This window comes from Lepidochelys olivacea, assembly GCF_965140295.1.
Source record: "Lepidochelys olivacea isolate rLepOli2 genome assembly, chromosome: 13".
NCBI lineage: Eukaryota > Metazoa > Chordata > Testudines > Cheloniidae > Lepidochelys > Lepidochelys olivacea.
Genome location: NC_140423.1, coordinates 34,640,099 through 34,660,638, shown reverse-complemented (window position 1 = coordinate 34,660,638; position 20,540 = coordinate 34,640,099). Strand labels below are relative to the sequence as shown.

General features: G+C 50.0%; 1 pseudogene across 1 annotated transcript; it reads left to right on the top strand.

Moving 5' to 3' along the window:
* Window positions 1-8,323: 8,323 nt before the first annotated feature.
* LOC311529409 (ribonuclease pseudogene) lies at window positions 8,324-20,294 on the top strand (annotated as a pseudogene). The gene is made up of 3 exons (XR_014714548.1): window positions 8,324-8,414; window positions 14,698-14,765; window positions 17,847-20,294. The product of XR_014714548.1 is annotated as a ribonuclease pseudogene (transcript).
* Window positions 20,295-20,540: the final 246 nt, after the last annotated feature.

The window sequence follows — 20,540 nt, the reverse complement described above, 5'->3', positions numbered from 1 at the left end:
TCCATAGGCCAGCATGAGCATGCAGCACACCAAAAGCATACTTTGAATCAGTAAAAATGTTGACCCGCTTTCCTTTTGACAGTTCAAGTGCACGGGTCAGGGCTATTAGTTCGGCAAGCTGGGCAGAGGTCCCAGCAGGCAAACCTTCGGCTTCCACAGTGTCATGGAGGGTCACAACAGCATAACCCGCCCTCCTTTGCCCATCTATTACAGTACTGCTACCATCAGTGTACCACTCATAATCTGCATTTGGGAGGGGTACATCCTTTAAATCCGGACGGCTGGAGTACTGGACATCTATGATCTCTAAACAGTCATGTTTCTGTTCCTCTGTTTCTGGCAAGAGAGTGGCTGGGTTAAGGGAGGGGCAAGGCTGTAAGGTGACTTCAGAGTTCTCTAACAGCTTAGCCTGGTACCGAGCAATCCGAGCCTGGGTGAGCCAAAGCCCTCCCTTTGCATCCAATAAGGCTCGGACCATATGGGGAGTATAGATTTGCATAACCCCTCCCAATGTTAGCTTCTCGGCTTCCTCAAGCAATAGGGCAGTAGCTGCGACCGCCCGTAAACATGCTGGCCAACCCTTTGCAACCTGATCCAATTGCTTAGAAAAATAAGCCACAGGACGCTTCCATGCTCCTAACAGCTGTGTAAGCACTCCTAGCGCCACCCCCCTTCGTTCATGTACATACAACTGAAACGGCTTCGAGAGATCTGGCAGGCCCAGAGCCGGGGCTTCCATCAATTTTCTTTTCAGGATTTTAAATGCCCTGTCAGCCTCTGGGGTCCAATAGAAGGGGTCATGATCTGCTCCTTTTACACAGTCGTACAGGGGTTTAGCCCACAGTCCAAACTCTGGGATCCATATCCTGCAAAAGCCTGCCATACCCAGAAATGCCCTGAGCCGCTTACGGTTACTTGGGGTAGGAACTTGACAGATAGCTTCCTTTCTTTCGCTTGAAAGCTGACGCTCCCCTTGCCGTATGTGAAACCCGAGGTACCGTACCTCTGGGAGGGCGATTTGAGCCTTACTCCGTGCTACACGATATCCCCGAAGTCCAATAAAATTCAGGAGGCTCACGGTGGCTTTAAGACAGGGTTTTTGGCCCACAGTGGCAATTAACAAATCATCTACATACTGCAGAAGGAGAGCCTCCTCATTATCCCACTCCTGTAGGTCCCTGGCCAGAGCCTGGCCAAAAAGGGTGGGAGAGTTTTTAAATCCCTGGGCCAACACTGTCCAGCAAAGTTGCTTTTTAACCCTTTTTCGGTCCTCCCACTCGAAGGAGAAGATCTCCTGTGATGGGGTGGCAACTGGGATGGTAAAGAAAGCATCTTTCAGATCAAGGACTGAAAAATGGGTATACTGTCCCCCTATAGAAGCCAATAAGGTGTACGGGTTAGGGACAAGAGGATGCAGAGTCTTAACCCGTTCATTGACTGCCCTTAGGTCCTGTACCAGCCGATACGTGCCATCAGGCTTCTGTACGGGTAGAATGGGAGTGTTCCAGGCTGACTGACATTCCCGGAGAATACCATACATTAGGAATCGATCTATAGTTTCCTGTAAACCTTCTCTGGCTTCCCTCTTGATTGGATACTGTTTTACTTGCACTGGGCCTTTCCCTGGTATGAGCTGAATAGTAATAGGGGTCTGGTGGGTGGCCTTTCCTGGAATCCCTGATGCCCACACGAGGGGGTACACCTGGTCTTCCCACGGACTCCATTCTGGGGCTTGCATGGCTGAGGGCTCAACTGCAAGGGTCATGATCCAGGCATTCTCAGGGGGTAAGGTAAGGGTTATTTTGTCCTCAGTAAAATGCAGGGTGGCACCGAGGCGACAAAGTAGATCCCGTCCCAGCAGAGGGGTTGGACACTCAGGGAGGTATACCAGCTTGTGGGATATAGTCCTGTCTCCCAAAGCACATTCCGCTGGGGCATACACTGGGCACTTGGTGTCCCTGCCTGTGGCTCCCACCACAGTAAGGGAATCTGCTACTGGCAACTGAAGAGGCTGATTTACGGCAGTTCGGGCCGCTCCAGAGTCCACTAAAAAATCTATTTCTGAGCTTCCCACCCGCATCTTTACTCGGGGTTCCGGGGGTAGGGTGGTCCGTCTCCCCTGACACCCCTATTCCTGCTCCACCATCGCCATCATAGGGGCACCCCCCTTTTCTTTCCTCTTTGGGCACTCATTTTTCCAGTGTCCCTCCTGTCGACACAGGGCACACTGGTTGCGACCCAGTCGTCTCTCCTGCAGGCCCGGACGGTCGCGTCCACGGCCCCTTCCTCCCCGGCCACTTCTCTTAGTGCCGGCCTGTACCGCTGTTACCATCAATCTCACTTGCTTTCTCTCCTTCTCTGTCTCTCTCAGACTATAAGCTCGGTTTGCAGTCTCTAAAATTTGTGCCATGGTCATACCCATTAAATCCTCCTTTTTCTGTAACTTTCTCTTAATATCAGGGGCTGCTCTGCTCGTAAAAATTCCCTTAATAATTGACTCAGTTGCCTGATCATCGGGGTCTGCATTAGTGTTCTGTCGAATGGTGTCCCGAATACGCTGTAGAAAGGCCCCTGGGCTTTCTTTTAAATCCTGCATTACTTCATATGGCTTTGCCCAATTATTATGTCGGACAGCCGAGTGACGGAGTCCATGCAAAAGCAACTCCTTATAGGAGGTAAGGCGGGTCATATCCCCATGATCATTTGGATCCCACCTGGGGTCTGCTCGGGGGACTTGTGCATCCGGGTCAGGGACATTAATACGATCCCGGTCGTACCGTCTCTGAGCCTCCTCCCTTGCCTTGGACACAACCTGTTGTCTTTCAACCTCAGACAATAGGGTTCGCAGGAGGACGTTACAATCATCCCAGTCCGGCTTGTGACTACTGAGGCACCCCTCAAAGACTGATATAAACCTGCTTGGGTTGGTGGAAAACTCTCCTGCCTGTGCTTTGAAAGCAGCCAAATCCACAGGATTAAAGGGCACATGAGTATAAACCTGCATAGTTGTGGCAGGACGCCTGTCCGATCCAGACCGGGCGACTTTAGTTTCAGTGATTAAGGGGTATAGGCCAACCATTGGGGACTTACAAGGTGTGGGTGTAGGGGCCGAAGGGGACACCGGCTCTGCCATTACAGTGGGGGTGGGGGTCTGGGGACTAACATTAGCTGCTACCAAACCAGTTGGAGTCAGATTACAGCGCTGTAAAATATCTGGTCGAGTACATAAAGTCAGAAACAAATGCGCATACATATGTTCATTCCATTTCCTTGTTCTCTGACAGAACAGGAGTAACTGAAGGATCGTGTTGTAATTAATTGACCCTCCTGGTGGCCACCACTCCTGGTCCTCGAGTTGATATTGAGGCCAGTCAACTGTACAGAATCATTTTAATTGGCTCTTAATCATCGGATCCGCACCAAATACCTTCCAGTTTGCTAGAATGCACTCTAGGGGCGTACACCGTGCCCTAACCTCTGAGCTCTGTCCCTGTCCCATACCTACAGGGTAACTCTGGGCGTCCCCAGGTTCCAACAGAGCATATAATCCGGATTTTAAAAGGATCCTACCTTATCCAAGGGACCGGTTCTTCACCGTGGCCTGCAGCTGCTCCTCCCCCACGTCTAAGGGACCGGTTCTTCACCGTGGTCCACAACAGCTTCTCCACTATATGAGTGCGTTGCACCGTTGTGCCCTCTGGGGTCGATCAAATCGCATCTCCTCCGAGGCCCCCGATGAACTCACCGGTGCGCGCTGGGCGTCGGTTCTCGCCACAATCCTCGACCTCCAGGAGGGGTCCGGGCAAGGCTAAATTGCAGCCTCGAGCCCACCCAGGGACGCCAAAAGCTGTTGCCGGCACCCAGTGCCGAGAGGCTGAACAACAGCTGGAGTGGTTCGTTACCCGGTGTGCTGCACCCAATAATCACAACGGGGTGGAGAAGCAGAAAAGTTTATTTGAAGCTTCAAAAAGGTACAGGGAGAATAAAATCTCAAATCCTGTACAACAGAGCAGGAAGTTACACAGGCTTTTATACATCCTTTTTCCCAGCATACTTATCCAATAGCAAGCTGCTCCAAGTATCCATATAGCCAGCCAATCCAGTTCCCAGCTAGTTCCCTGATTCTCTGTATCATTTGTTAAACTATACATAAAGCTGCTTTATTCAGCATTGTTCTTCCATATCTCCCCTGTTTGGCCTTGCTTAGTTTCAGGCAGTCTGACTCTGCAACATACTGTTGCAGATTCTCAGCATAACTGCTGTGTGTGCCTCCAGGCGGGGGGGCCAAGGACACTTGGGCCTAGCACGCAGAGCTGCTGCGAGTGCCTCCAGGCAGGAGGGGGGGGCAAGGACACCGGGGCCTAGTGCGAGGGGGCTTCATCGCCACTTGTGGTCTTCCATCCCCTCGAGTTACCTAGTGGCCATGCCCCAGTGTTCCCAACAATAGCAATGCAGCCCGAGGGGTTCGTGTGCTCTGACTCCCCCTTTCAAGTCATTCAAGTGATTAGGACACCCAGTTTCTCAATAATTTTCATGGCATCCAGGTCCTAAAGGTATCTTACATTTGGCTGGGGTCTGAGGCTCACCGGCAGAACTGTGGAGGTTCGGGAGCTGTTGTAATAACTAGGCCTACAAATTTACCTGAAATTTAAGGTCAACCGGAAAGAGTAAAATTTGACAAAATCTCCAATTACAAATAGCAAGAAATGTGGATGGGGAAAGGTGCACAAGTGAGAGTGAGACTGAATTAGTCCAAACAGACAGGCCCCATGATATCACTCAAGGCCTGTAGTAAGATCCTGCCTGGTAAACAAAAAAAATGTGGGACCGGAAATCAACAGACCAAAATTGGTGTGTGGGAAATTAGGCCTCACTGGAAATTAGGTCTAACTCCTCCTTTTCTGAGGACTTCCTAAACTTTTGTGCTCTCAAAAAGGGGGGTGAAAAACTGACAGAGGAGCGGAAGTGAACGCAACATGACTGATCGAAGGGGAAAGAGTGAGCATTATCAACATGGCTGCCACCCTGGCCACCTCCTGGGAGCACAGGATCCAGCACGACACCCCTGGGCCACCTTCATCTTAATCCCAAGAGACGTCCTGACCAGACTGGGCCAGAGAGAGACCCGGGTGACATGGCCCCCTCCACTGGTTCCAGCTAAATTCTGGGGTGGGGGAGTTTGCCTCCCCACTGCTCCGTGTGTCCTTTTTCCTTCCCAATATATTTTTACTCTTATCTACCTTTTTCTGTCCATCTAATAAGTATTTGGTTTAGCCTGCCAAGACTGAATATTTCACAGCACAGCTGTAAGGCTGTGATCAAAGAGGCCCTTAAAAGCAGTGCCCTGAACACCTCAGAGCGGTTGGTAAGATGGTAAACCAGGCCTGGATTTTTCCAGCACTGAGGCTGCAAGGGAGAGTCACACCGGAGACAGGTACTGCATTTTCTCTCTTTGCCATTCTTCTCTTTCCCTTTTGTGTGTGTGTCTGTCGTGTTTTGTCTTCTGGGAAACAGGACTGCACTGTAAATACAACAGCAACAACAGCTCCAGCCCATCTCAGATAAAAGCTTCTCTTTGTCCCCTGGGACAGTTATTACCATCTTTAATACTATTTATGGGACTGTCACACAGAATGGTTTCCTTCAGAAACCTCTCCCAACCACAGGGAAAGGGAACAAGGGAAGCAGTTAAAATAAAAGCCTTAACACTTGACAGTTCAAATGCTTGATCTGCTTTTCCTGCTTTTCTGTATCTTTAATGAAAAGTGGAAAGGATTGTTAACAGTGTGTTTGCCATGGGACTGAGCAGGCCAAGGGCTCTGGATACCAAACCCCGAACCTTGTTTAACATTGTTTAATCTTGGACAGTGACAGGGTCACAGTCACACCATTAACTCTCTGGGTCTATATATTCCAACTAAATTACTGCCACAGAGCCCACGGCTGAGACAGCAGAGGCTGCAGCTCAGGACTGTGGGACACCGGCAGAGCTAGGAGTTTCCAGGCTAGAACTGGATTAGGAAGGGGTCCGGACTGAAGGTCCATCTGCACAGCAAATGAAGGTGTGATTATAGCACAGGTGGGCGTTCCTACCCTGGCTTTAATCTAGCTAGCCTGGGAAACAACAGCGGAGGGGACATGGTGGCCAGGACAGCAGCACAGGCTGGTGACCAGAATTTGTAACAGAGTCCCTGGAGGGCTGGTACTGGGGCAGCTACCCCACGGAAAAGTCTGTACCACCTGCCACACTCACCCAACCTACAACCGCACCTGTGCTTGCTGGGTAGACACACCCTTAGATGTCTTTGTGGAGTCCAGGTCTCTAGCAGGACATGTACTGTTTGTTCCTCACCCACGCCCTACCTGCTGGGCCACTGATTTTAATGGACAGATATCAGAAAATCGTCCTTACCCAATAGCTTACTGGATTTGCCCTCCCACTCCTCCTGCTTCATGTCTGGCTGGGCTCTATATTACGTGCTCCAAGACAGGATGGAGGATATGGGTGAGTTTCAACTCAGCAGAGGCTGGGATCCATCATTCTGACGACAGCAAAGGAACAAGGACTTGGGTAAGTTGCAGGAGATTCCACCAGCTGGGAGAGAGCAGAGAACAGTGTCACATGGGGCTGCAACTGCAGGGTTTACTTCTGGGAGGCAGCATGAGCTAGTTCAACGATACTCAGACTGCAGGTCGCGAGCCACAAGTGGCTCTTTAATGTGTCTCCTGCAGCTCTTTGCAGCACATGATATTAAAACACAGTGTGATTTAACTGACATCTGGTGGTGAGGTGTGGCAAGTTGTGGAAAAGAACTTCAGGGGCCGATCTCATTTGCATAGGCACACCCACCCCGCCTAGAATGAGAGCATAGCTGCCCAAATGGTCACTTTGGCTGCTGTGGGATCCCCAGTGTCTCTGTTATTGGGGCAGGAAGAATAAATTGTTATTACCCTGACTATGGGAATCAAGGACAGTGGAACTGTACTTGGCCTTTTGTTATGATGGAAGTCATGGGGCGGCTGGCAGAGCGGAGTTGCATGGAGAGGTGAGGCCATCAGCTTTGGACCACATAAGGTGCCCCTTAACCCCCTCCCCCCAATCTCCACCCAGTTTGGGAGGTAAAACTCTGCAGATGAACTTTCGAACTCTGGGGCTGCCCTGACCAGGGACAGAGACTTTTGGGGATCCCACAGCAGTCAAAGTGACCATTTGGGCAGCTATGGCCTCATTCTAGGCGGGGTGGGTGTGCCTATACAAATGAGATCGGCCCCTGAAGTTCTTTTCCACAACTTGCCACACCTCACCACCAGATGTCAGGGTGGAGCTTGTCCTGACTCTGCTTACATAATTATTAACCCGTCTCAGTTAATAACCAGTCAGGAGGCTTTTACTGTGTTATTAACCAATTAAATTATCAACTTGCACTAAGTTATTATTATTAACTTATTTGCTGTGAGAATTTATATATATATATATATATAACAGTATAACAGGCAGTATTTAATCTATCTATCTCTCTATCTAAACTAAATATTTGCCCGTCACTTTGTTTAAATATGACTAGTACTATAGTAAATGAAACAATGAATTCACACTGTGTCTCATTTGGGTAATGTTGATCACTAATCTGGCTCCTCAGCTACTGAGGTCTGAGTATCACTGTTCTAGTGGTTACAGCAGGGGAGCTGGGAGTCAGGACTCTTGGGTTCACTCTCCACCTCTGGGTGGAGAACAGAGGGTTAGAGGAGGCGGGAGATGATTTCAGTTGGAATCTTTGCAGCACCTGGCACAAGGGGCGGGGGTCCCCCCGGTCACAGTCTGAGACACCAAACACCTGGGTTCTATCCCTGGCTCTGGGAGGGGAATGGGGAACAGTGGGTTAGAGGAGCAGGCCCCGATCTCGGTGGAGGTCAGGGCAGCACCTGGCACAATGGAGCCCCCGATGAGCCAGGTTCTGAGAAGGCCTCAGCACAATGGGGCTGGGAGAATGGGAGGGGCTCTGAGCAGAGTGGGATTGGTAGGGATATCACGAGGGGTGGGGTGGGGCGAGGTTGAGCCCAGGAGATGCTATGGAGGAGGCAGATCCCCACTCCACACTGTCTCCATCCATCCCTCCTCTCCCTTCTGCAGGTTGATCTAGTGACAGACACAGCCCTGGTTCTGAGGGGACCCCGCCCCATGCTCCTGCTGCCCCTTGTCTTGCTGGTGGCCTGCCTGGCTCTGGCTGGTGGGCAGCCATGTGTCACGCAGAACAGACTGTTCATTAGGTACCATGTGAACAATCCACGGACCCCAGCCCCCAATCCCAGAGCCTACTGCAGCATGATGATGAGGAGACGAAGAATCTATGGGAAGCTGATCAACACCTTCATCCACGCGCCCATCCGGCCCATCAACAATGTCTGCTTTGGGGGTAGGACACCCTTCCCGAGTGGCCTGCTCTGGAGCAAAGTTTCCTTCACCATCACTGTCTGCATATACAACTTGTCGACCTGCTCCTATACCGGGACATACCTTTCCTCGAGAATTCTCATCAGTTGCTGCCAGGGGCACCCTGTGTACTATGAGGAGCGGATGTTGCTTCCACTCAGGGTATAGAGGGCAGCCACAGGACCCTGCTGTTTCCCCTAAGCCCACTCTGTCACTAACACACCAGTCATGGCACCCGGCTCCTCACCAGCCTCTGAACACTGGTTAGATTGTTTAGGTGTTTCCATCCGTACGCCTAGTCTATACAATATAACCTCACCATCGATCCTCTACTGCTCCTAGTGCCCATCCCCTCTCTCTGCTTCCCCTAGTGCCCATTAAACAGTGTAGCCACTTCTTCACCCCCCCCCACTGCCCCCTAGGGTCCATTATACAGTATAGGTGCCCCTTCCCCGGCCCCATCCTCTGCCGCCCCTAGTGCCCATTACACAATATCACCACCCCTTACTTATTTTGTACTTCCTGCTGCCACATAGTGGCCATCTAAAAAACAGTTGTTTAAATAAGAAATATCCATCAATTTCACACTTCTGGTGTTGTGCATTGAGTCTAACAATGAGGAATCCTCATACTCATCATGGTTAAGTGTTACTGGACACTGCAATATTTTGTTCCTTTCTGGAGTTCCCTGTGCTCCTTAAAATCCATAAAGCCTGATACCTGCAAAGTGATCACTATCTGGTTGTGTTACATTGGTGACAGCACAAAAATACGCCTCTGAATACTTAAGGAGTGTGCTGGAAATGGCTTGTCATATTCAAAGATTCCTGGAACAGGATGGGCACAAATATAAGTAGACAGAGAGAGATGGGTGTGTGGGGATAGGTGGATGGAGAGAGAGAAATGAATGTGTCTGAGGATGGATGGAGAGAGAGAAAGCAGTTTTTGTGCCGATTGCCAGTGCAAGCCCTAGCCTGGATTCAGCTGTACCAGTAGAATCACAGTTCACACCAGTGTGTTTTAATCCTCACTATTGACAACTACTAGCCATTGTAGTATTAGCGCCTTTCAAGTGGTATTCATTGCCAAAAACGGGAAAAGCCAAATTCTTGCTTTTGTGAATCACATCTTTCCTTACCTCATGTTTGGATTTCTGCATGGCTATGCGTTGTGGGTGTTTGAATCCCTTGGTTTAATGAATCTTGTGTGTATGTTTCTGTTTTGTGGGTGTGAGACTCTTGCATGTATCCTCTTCCTCCTCATGTGTTTGTATCTTTTGTTGGGAGCATTTGTCGTTTGTGTGGTTGCGCTGTTAGCTTTTGTCAGTCAGAGCCTTGTCTGTCTCCGGGGTTGTTCTTGTGTGCGTTTGTGTGTCCTGTGAATACATCGGTACACTGCTCCAAGTGTCTCTTTCCACATACCGCCTTCCTTCCCGTGCCTAGAGCCAATGGGGGAGGAAGCCAAATCTCCAACCCAAGGCAACCTGTTCCCTCCAAAACTCCAGATCCATCTTTGGTCCTAAGAGAAAATAATTCTCTCTCTCTCTCTCCCTCTCTCTCTCAATTTGTCCTTCCCCATCTCCCTCCCCTTCTTTCATTATTAAAATTCCAAAAGCACATTTCTGCCCCTCAGAAATAGGGCAGACACCCAATGGAATCCATGGGAGTTTTTCTTCCTTCAGAGAATTGCTCTGAGCCTGCAAGAAAAAAAATAACATACTGCTTAGATGCCACAATGTGCAATGTCACCCCTTGTTCCACTGACAACTGCAGTTCTGTTGCTTTGTAGTCTGAGCACTAATTGTCACACTCTGGTGCTGTGAGTGAAAGTGGGGCTGGGGCCATTTTTAATTTGTCCTGAGAGAGTTTGATCTACCAGAACCTGCCAAATCTCCTCTCTTCCTGTACTGACAGCACTGCAGCCCAAGGGGTTTGTGTGCGCAGACTGCCAACTTCAAGTCACCCAACAGATTAGGATGCCCAGTTCCTCACTCATTTTCATGAGGTCCAGGTCCTTCAGGTAATTCACTGGGGACTGCAGGGCTGAGGGGCACCAGCAAAGTTAGAGGGTGTGGGGGAGCTGTTTCAATAACTGGATCTACAAGTTTACCTGAATGTTAAGGTCAGCTGGAAAGAGTAAAAGTTGATGACATCTCTAGTCACATATAAATATAAATGTTGATTGGGAATGATGCAAAAGAGAGAAAGAGACCGAGATTGAATTTGTCCAAACAAACAGGCCTCCAGATATCACTCAAGCTCTGTATTAAGATCATGCCTGGTAAACAATAGATATGTGGGACCAGAAATCAGTGGATCAAAAGTACACTGGATACCAAACCCCAAAATCTTCTTTAACACTGTTGAACCTTGGACTGTGACAGGGTCACATTAATACTATTAGATGCATAAAAGTGGAAAATGCAGTGAGGATGTTTTTATACACACAGACCATGAAAAAATGGGTGTTTATCACTTCAAAAGGTTTTCTTCGCCCACCCCACTCTCCTCCTGGTAATAGCTTATCTAAAGTGATCACTCTCCTTACAATGTGTATGATAATCAAGGTGGACCATTTCCAGCACAAATCCAGGGTTTAACAAGAACGTCTGAGGAATGGGGGGGAGGGGGGGTTGGGGGGCGAAGGGGGTAGGAAAAAACAAGGGGAAATAGGTTACCTTGCATAATGACTCCCAGTCTCTATTCAAGCCTAAGTTAATTGTATCCAATTTGCAAATGAATTCCAATTCAGCAGTCTCTCGCTGGACTCTGACTGCTGAATTGGAATTCATTTGCAAATAAGGATTCTTTAAAATACAGCCAGCTCTCCTGGACTCCTTTCCCCCTCATATTATTCTCCCAGGGGATCCTGGGCATCAGTTCCCTGAGGGAGTCAAAGTCTGCTTTTCTGAAGTCCAGGGTCCATATTCTGCTGCTCTCCTTTCTTCCCTGTGTCAGGATCCTGAACTTGACCATCTCATGGTCACTGCCTCCCAGGTTCCCATCCACTTTTGCTTCCCCTACTAATTCTTCCCGGTTTGTGAGCAGCAGGTCAAGAAGAGCTCTGCCCCTAGTTGGTTCCTCCAGCACTTGCACCAGGAAATTGTCCCCTACCCTTTCCAGAAACTTCCTGGATTGTCTGTGCACCACTGTATTGCTCTCCCAGCAGATATCAGGGTGATTGAAGTCTCCCATGAGAACCAGGGCCTGAGATCTTGTAACTTCTGTTAGTTGCCAGAAGAAAGCCTCGTCCACCTCATCCCCCTGGTCCGGTGGTCTATAGCAGACTCCCACCACGACATCACCCTTGTTGCTCACACTTCTAAACTTAATCCAGAGACACTCAGGTTTTTCTGCAGTTTCATACTTGAGCTCTGAGCCATCATACTGCTCCCTTACATACAGTGCAACTCCCCCACCTTTTCTGCTCTGCCTGTCCTTCCTGAACAGTTTATATCCATCCATGACAGTACTCCAGTCATGAGAGTTATCCCACCAAGTCTCTGTTATTCCAATCACATCATAATTCCTTGACTGTGCCAGGACTTCCAGTTCTCCCTGCTTGTTTCCCAGGCTTCTTGCATTTGTGTACAGAAACTTGAGATAACTTGCTGTTTGTCCTGCTTTCTTAGTATGAGGCAGGAGCCCTCCCCTTTTGCGTTCTCCTGCTCGTGCTTCCTTCCGGTATCCCACGTCCCCACTTACCTCAGGGCTTTGGTCTCCTTCTCCCGGTAAACCTAGTTTAAAGCCCTCCTCACTAGGTTAGCGAGCCTGCTTGCGAAGATGCTCTTCCCTCTCTTTGTTAGGTGGAGCCCGTCTCTGCCTAGCTCTCCTCCTTCTTGGAACGCCATCCCATGGTCAAAGAATCCAAAGCCTTCTCTCCGACACCACCTGCGTAGCCATTCGTTGACTTCCACGATTCGACAGTCTCTACCCAGGCCTTTTACTTCCATGGGCAGGATGGACGAGAAGACCACTTGCGCCTCAAACTCCTTTATCCTTCTTCCCTAGTCCGCAGTGATCCGCTCAAGGTCATTCTTGGCAGTATCATTGGTGCCCACGTGCAGAAGCAGGAAGGGGTAGCGATCCAAGGGCTTGATGGGTCTCGGCAGTCTCTCCGTCACATCGTGAATCCTAGCTCCTGGCAAGCAGCAGACTTCTCGGTTTTCCCAGTCGGGCTGGCCGATAGATGAATCAGTCCCCCTGAGGAGAGAGTCCCCGACCATCACCACCCGCCTCCTTCTCTTGGGAGCTGTGGTCGTGGAACCCCTAACCCTAGGACAGTGCATCTCATGCCTTCCAATCGGCGGAGTCTCCTTCTGTTCCCTTCCCTCAGATGTATCATCTAGTCTACTCTCCGCATTAGTACCTGTGGAGAGAACATGAAAACGGTTGCTTACCTGTATCTGCGTTGCTGGTACATGGACGCTCCCCTTTCTTCTTCTGGAGGTCACATGCTGCCAAATTTCTTCACCATCCTCCTGTCCCCACTGCGCAGCCTGCTCTGAATCTTCAGAACATTGTGCCCGTAGAAGCATATCCTGACAGAACCAAGTATTAGATAGGAGTAAGACAAGCTGAAATGGAAGACCTGTAGCCTGAAGCCTGCAAGACTCTAGCTTAGCTCTTTTAGGCCTTGGAGACAAGAAATGATGGCGTAAGACAATGACTGAGAAATAACCCAAGATGATGGGAAAGAGGCACTAATCGGTAAGGTTGCGAAAGAACAGCTGGAAAGATTAAAATTAAATCAGAAAATGCTGTAACAACAAATATGGTCTCTAACACCTGCCCTAACCGCAGACAAAGGTGGTCCATCAGTGTTGACAGGAACCTACCCAGCCTATAGAATTTGGTGTCCCTTGTGTTTCCAGGGGACACAAACCAATAAGAAAGAGAAGGTCTTTCATGTACATGCGCAGAGTGTAGGTATAGACAGGCTCACAGTATAAAAAGGGGTGCCCAGAGCAGGGAAACTGGGCTTCCTATGGGACACTCCAGCAGGAACCACTCTCATATTGATGGTCAATCCATGAGAGGGCCAACAGACTCTAACACCATCTAGGAGGATGTGAGTACGCCTGTAGGTATAACTAGTTCATGATACGTATCTGTAGGAATTGTATATGCTGTGACATTTATAGCTTTGTTGGTAACTTTAATAAAATTACTGAAAGACCGATGCTCTTGTATTTGTCTGTGTTGTTTGCCTATGGTTTCATGTGTTCCTGTGAACTCTAAATCTAGAACAAACAGAAGTGACTCTGTTGAACTTGACTGTAGCTGCCAGAGCCGAACCCACTGAGATATGATTAACATTAAATAGAATAAAAGACTACAGAGCTGCTTTGAAAGGGAGGTGCTATACACTCCAAGTCTGAGGGAAAACTGCCCCCCCACCTCCTCCACGGTAGGATGTCACCAGGAAGCAGCGCCAGAGTGGAGGGACGACATCCTCTTCTGAGGGAGGGTCTGTGCAGTTTGACCCAGCGGGAGAGACCCTTTCCCTGCTGGTCATCAGAGGCCCTGACTTCAGAAGAGGATTCTGGGCCATGTGGGGCTGGCCAGTAACGGACCTGGACGTAAGTGAGGTTAATGGACTAAGATGATCTCAGCTCCCTCGCCCTCTGGGTAGAGATGCTGGGGCAAAGGCCTGTTTGTATAACACCTTTGGGTTAAATAAATTAGGTGCTGCTCAAAATACATAACAAAAGCCCACTGGAGTGGGGTTCATTCTGTGGCGTGGACTCAGGCCGTGTCTCCGCTCTCCACGCTGGGGGTGCGAGTCCCTGCTCGTGTGCACAGACTGGGCGAGTTCTCAGCGTGTCAGAGCCGTGTAAATAGCACTGTAGCTGCAGACGTAGGGGGAGCATCCGCGGAGGCCTGGCTGAGCTGTGGCAAGTAGAAACCTGGCACCGACACAGAGACCGCATGGACCAGAGCATGACAAACCGCTGCTATAGAGAGACGGACGGAGCTAGGATCTGGTTCTCCACGCTCGCCTGGTACTGAGAATCTGCAATAACTCGGCTGCTGGCACGAGGGAGAAGGAGATAAAGCTGCTAATGTTCAGGGCGGTTTTGGAACAGGTCCCCAGCTGGTATGAATTGGCACCGCTCCAAGGCCGGATGCTAGGCCGGGTGGATAAATCACTGGCTGGCCGGTACGTGTGGGGTCAGAGGGACACAGATGAATAGACACTGTTTGAATAGTGAGGCCGCCCGGGGCTGGACACGTGGCCCAGTGTGCTCAGTGCTGCAAACACAGAACAAAACGACACCAGCTGGTGTGTGTCTGTCCTCAGAGCTGGGCGCTATTTCCTCATCGTCCACCAGGTTTGAGCTTTTTGCTGTTCTCGTTCACCAAGGGTGGGACAGGAGCATCCTGCTCTGAGCTCCTCTCGGCTAGGAAAGACGAGACTAGCTTAGTTTTCCCGGGGTAGTGTCTTGTGCTGTGAGAGTCAGGACTCCTGGGTTCAATTCCTGACTCTGCACATGGGGCAAGACACTTCCCTTCTCTGTGCCTCAGTTTCACCTTCTGCACAATGGGGTTGCAGGAACATTCCCTTTTCCAGCGCAGGGCCGGAACCGCAGTCAGGGAAAGACTCCAGTTGGTTGCAGTGGGTCTGGGGTAAGGTCCATAATTTGCAAAGCCAGGAATTGTAGGCTAGAGGAGGGGAAATGGAGCTGGGACACAGGACATGTGGGTTCTGTTCCCTGTTGTGTGACCTTGGCCCTGATGCTTTGCTGCCTGTGCCTCAGTTTCCCCTCCCAACCTTTCTCTCTATGTGCACTGGAAGCTCTGCTGGGCAGGGGTTGTTTCTTCCTCTGTGACTGTGCAGTGCCCTGTACAATGGCAGCCCCTAGGGGTTCCCAAAATCCCCTTTAACCAATTCGTAGGAGATTAACAGGGTATGGCAGGTGGCTCCCTGTCCAAGGGGGGAGAGATTTCATTGCCTTGCTGTATCCCAGCGTCCCCCATCATGACTGGGTCCCATGTGCTCGGTGCTGGACAAACCCAGTGCCAGGGACAATCCTGGCAGCAGAGACCCTATAGTATAAAAGCCACCTGCAGAGAAAGGAGTGGGGATGGGGACAGAACACAGCGACCAGAGACCATGGTGATGGGTGTCACAGGTGTGTTAGAGATGGGCATTGTGGCTGCTGGGTTGAATGGGGGGTAGAGGGAGGCTGTGGAGGAATGGTAGGGGGTGTGGTTCAGGACTGAGGGGTGCTGCTAAAGCTGTTTTGGGGGTAGGGCTGGGATAGCAGGGAGCTGTGAGTTGGGATTGAGGGGCATGGGCATATCTTCGACACTTGACAGCAAATATTTACCAACCCGGTGCCTACTTTTATGGCCATTGATTGGGAGTCTCTGCTCCCCAGCTGTGTATGCTGAGTTGCTCATTGTGTGTCTCCCGCCCTTGGGCTCCATATAAGGGCCCCAGAGTGGGAGGAGGCTCAGACACTTTCCAGATCCAGCTTCCAGACGAGCCCCAGGACAGGGTGAGTTGGCAACCCAGCTGGGGTCAGGTTCTGAGGTGTCTTCCTAGCTCTGGGGGCTCATTGGGGCTGATGGGTCACAGTAGGTGGAGGCCGTGAGCCAGAACTCCTGGGCAGAGCTGGCCAAGAACCTTTCAGCCGATAGTCATTTGTTCTCCAAACAAACGCCCTTTCAGTCGACCGAAAATGAGCTGCAAATTCCTGAGTCGGCTGAACCTGAGTGATCAAAATGTGGCAGAAATGGCCATGCGAGAAGCTCTGAGTCAAGTGGGAATTTTTCATTTTGAGGCTGGGTATTCTGACAAAAGCAGAGGAAGATGAGAGGTACAGGATGGCTGAGGAGAAAATACCGGCCCTTTAGCCCCAAGGTTTGGTCACTTATCGGGGATGTGGGAGTCTCTGCCTGATGAACAGAAAGGATTTGAACTTGGATCTCTCTCTGGGTCTCTCCTCTTGCATTTGTTCTACTTGGACTCAGTAATTAGCCATTGGAGCAGGGACTTGACCTTTACTCTGATAAACGGCACAGCGTCGAGTGTAGGGTGCTTGGCGGTAGGTCATCCCCTGGCAGAACTCTGAGCTGAGCAAAACTCAAAGGTCTGGAAAGTGGGAAACGCACAGGTAAGGCTGCCCATGTAACCTTAACTAGGGCCGCTTTCAGTGCTGCCCAGCTATGCCCTGTTAACACGTGTGTGGCTGAACTTGCCTGTTGTAAACTCATTGTGCAAAGGCCAGGTCTGCCCCAGACCCTGATTCACATAGGGGATAGAGTGGCGCTCGGAGAACCCCAGAAAGACAAGCCCCCTCCAGATTCTGGCTCACATGAAGGGGGCAGAGATGAGGGGTCAGATGCCCATAAATGTGCAGTTCCCTCCCCGCCCCCAGATCCTGGGTCACATACAGAGGACAGGGAATGGAGACAGGGCTCAAACACCTCTGGGGGCCAGGGACCACCAGATCCTAGCTCACACAGTGGGGTAGAGAAAAGGCTCAGATGCTCTGAGATAAGCAAGCCCCCCAGAATCTGGTTCACATGAGGGGGCAGGGAAGGGGGAGGTCACACCCCAGTGGGAGGGGCTGGGGGCCCCACTGGTAGTGGCACATATACAGGAGGGTAATGTGTGGCTGACAGGATCTCCTTCCCCAATGCTCCCCCAGTCTCCCTATCACTCCCACGCCAAACGTTCCCCTTTTCTGTGTCCCAACACTCCTCTTCCCTTAACCCCCATGAGCCCCTATTCAACTCCTCCTCCTCGGCAGGCAGAGGGGGGACTTGAACCCGGGTCCCACATACCCGTTAGCTCCCCAGCCCGCTGGGTGACAGGTTAAAGGGAGGCCTGACTCCAGCCCTTCAGGAAATTTTGTCCTCCTCTACTTTAATCCTAGTGCCGACATGGAAGGCAAACCTGTCCCCTTGGGGTGCAGTGGCAGGTTTGGTTTCCACCTGACATGACTTGTTTTCACCTTGTCAGCTGGTTGAAAGTTTTAACATATTTTGTTCTCCTGCTGCCCCAAACCAAAGACACATATTGAGTTGTGTGTGATGGCCCCAACACCCATTATTCATCAAGTTCTGCCTCTGGGCTCTAGCCCGGCTCTTGGAGGGAAGTGCGGTCTAGTGGTTAGAGAAATGGGGGACTTTGGGGGTGGGGTGGGTGAGGCAAGGCTCTGGGGGCAGAGTGGGGGGACCATGGGAGGGGGCATAAGTTTGGAGGCAGAGTGGAGAGATAAGGAGAGGAGGCAGATTGGGAGGATAATGTGAGGGGCAAAGTTTGGGGGCAGAGTGGAGGGGATAATGGGAGAGGGAAGACTGGGAGGACTATAGGCGGGGGCGGAGCTTTGGGGGCGGAGGGGCATTTGGTGCCAGGATGCTCCACACTAGAAGCAGCTCCCCATGGTGTCTCCGTCCTGCAGGCCCTGTTCTCCCTGCTACAGACAAACCCAGGGCCGGCTGCCTGCCTGGCACTCTCGACAGCTGACGCCCAGTATGATAAATTCCTGAAGAGACATCTCGACTTCCCCAAGTCATGGGCTGAGAACGACCAGCTGTACTGCACAACCATGATGGGGAAGCGTAGCATCCGCTGCCAGGGCAAGAACACCTTCGTCCACGCCAGCGAGGCCCAGCTGAGAGCCGTCTGCAGCTCGGGGTTGAGCCACGGGCAAAATGCCCGCGACAGCCTGGGCACCTTCCGGCTGACCTTCTGCACCCGCCTACCCAAGGGTCCGTGCCTCTACCGGGGCAGCTCCACCATAGCCCGTATCCGCCTGGTCTGCCACAACGGGTTGCCCGTCCAGTACGTGAGGCGTATCTAGTGCCACCCTGCCCAGGCACTGTACTGTTTTAAGTGTGGATTTCCCAAAAATATTATAAAAATAATCCGCACTCCAGTGACTTACTGATTAGAAAACAGGCCATGATAGCCATGATATCAGAAGCTTTGCTCTTAGGTAAACTATTTGCAAACATGCATCTCCAAAGGAGCTAAAGCCGTCTTCAACCATATAAGTAGTAATCAAAGCTTGCACCACTGGGTGGAAACAGGAGTTAGAGAGGTCACCCATATCCTCTTGAAAACATTTTCCAAGCAGTATGTCCTTCTTTAAATTGCAGGGATACAGCCTTATACAATCGACTGTATAAAATTGCCTTTTACAGCCTTATACAATCGACTGTATAAAATCACTTCCTAAAAATCGACTTCTATAAATTCAACCTAATTTTGTAGTGTAGACATACCCTAATTAGAGCAGTTTTACTTTCAGTCAGGAATTGGTAAGGATTTAAATGGAGGGTTATTGCTAGAAAGAGAGAAGGGAGAAAGTCCCACTTTTACAGTTTCATTTTATGGCTTCTCATTAGGATCCTTTTTGATCCCGAATACAGAGCATTTAGACATTCCTTTCAAGTCAGGACTCTCCTTAAACCACATCCTCCTTCCTTTGTTCTCCAGATAATCTTATCCCTCTACCAGACTGCTGTCCTGGTCATTGATAAGGTCCAAGTGGTTTGTTGCCATTCGCAGTGTATTTACAACTTGCCACTATTAATTATTGCACACGACAAACAATGCTTATCGGCCTTCGCAAAACATAGCAGAAAAGAAGAGAGTCTATACAGATAAAGCCAGACAGAAGTTATATAAGTTATGTTTTAGCATCTGTGTAAACACACTTGAGTGTCATAAAGGTGGTTTTCCAGCCAACGAGGTGCTGTCTTCCTCCCAAGTGGCTTACCCTTGGGTGGCTGCGTGGCGTGGTAGAAAGCTATCACTTCAAGTGCAATGAGCCAAACTCCTTGTCAGCACTCAGCTCTGGGGGCCTTTAGGTGCCTAAGCCCCTTTGTGAATCTAGCTCCCGGAGATGGTCCAGGGGAGTTGGGCACCTCATTCCCTTAGGTCTCTTGGAATAGCTCAGCCCCTCTGAATAGCAAAAGAAGATGTAGTTATTCCTCTCTCCTGACCAGGGACGTTGCATTGATGGCACAAGTTGGGAGACTCCCCCTTGGTTCTGTCTAAGGCACGTGGCTGACTTGTGCTAAGCCCGTTTTGATGAGGAGAGCTCCCCACACTATGGGCCTGAATGAACAGACAGCGGTAGTGTCTGTTCCAAGGTCTGTTTGTTTCACAATTGACGTTACCTGTTAGGATATAGATATTCAGGCCTGTCTGTAAAGGCCTATTACTTTAAGAATTTAGGTATATGTTTAACATTTAGCTAGTTATAAAGGTATAAAAAAAGAATGACAATCGCTGTCTGCCTGTGTAAGGGCCTTCTCTCACAGTGACAGTCTGAGGCCCTGTTCTTGAGGCCTTTGGCTAAGCAGCAGAGGCAGCCATGACTGGGAAGCGACCGGTCACCTCCTCACATTCCAAACTAGTCACAATGAAATCAGGTGCTATTGGGCTGTAAGGAATACAATCCTGTCCTGATAATGCCTATCACCTCCAGAGAAAGATGGTTAAAGAAAACTTAGTTTGATAGCATCCTGTCTGACAAGAAATCACTTCTCAATAGTTGTGGTTGTGAAACCCTCATTTCTGTATGTTTTATCTTTATGGCCCCCACTTTTCTATTGTAAATCTGTCTGGTTCTCTAATTGTTTCTGTCTGCTGTATAATTAATTTTGCTAGGTGTAAGTTAATTAGGGTAGTGGGATATAATTGGTTAGAGAATTATGTTACAATATGTTAGGATTGGTTAGGTACATTTCAGTAAAATGATTGGTTAAGGTATAGCTGAGAATATTCCTATATAAATTAGGGGCAAACAGGAAGTAAGTTGAGATTTGAAAATAAGGGAAAAAGAACTTGGATTTAAGCTTGCTGGAAGTTCACCCCAATAAACATTGAATTGTTTGCACATTCGGACTTCAGGTGTTGTTGCTCTCTGTTCATGCGAGAAGGACCAGGGACGTGAGAGGGTGAAGGACGAAGCCCTCTAACATTACCAGCACTGGTTGCACAGCACTGCCCATTCCGCAGTGTTAGCTGAGCCCGGGAGTCCCTCCCACCACCCCGGGCTGTATATAACCGGCAGCTACGGGAGGACGGCATCAGCGACGCTCTGCAGATAGCTCATCTATTATCCAAGGGGACAGGAGCTGAG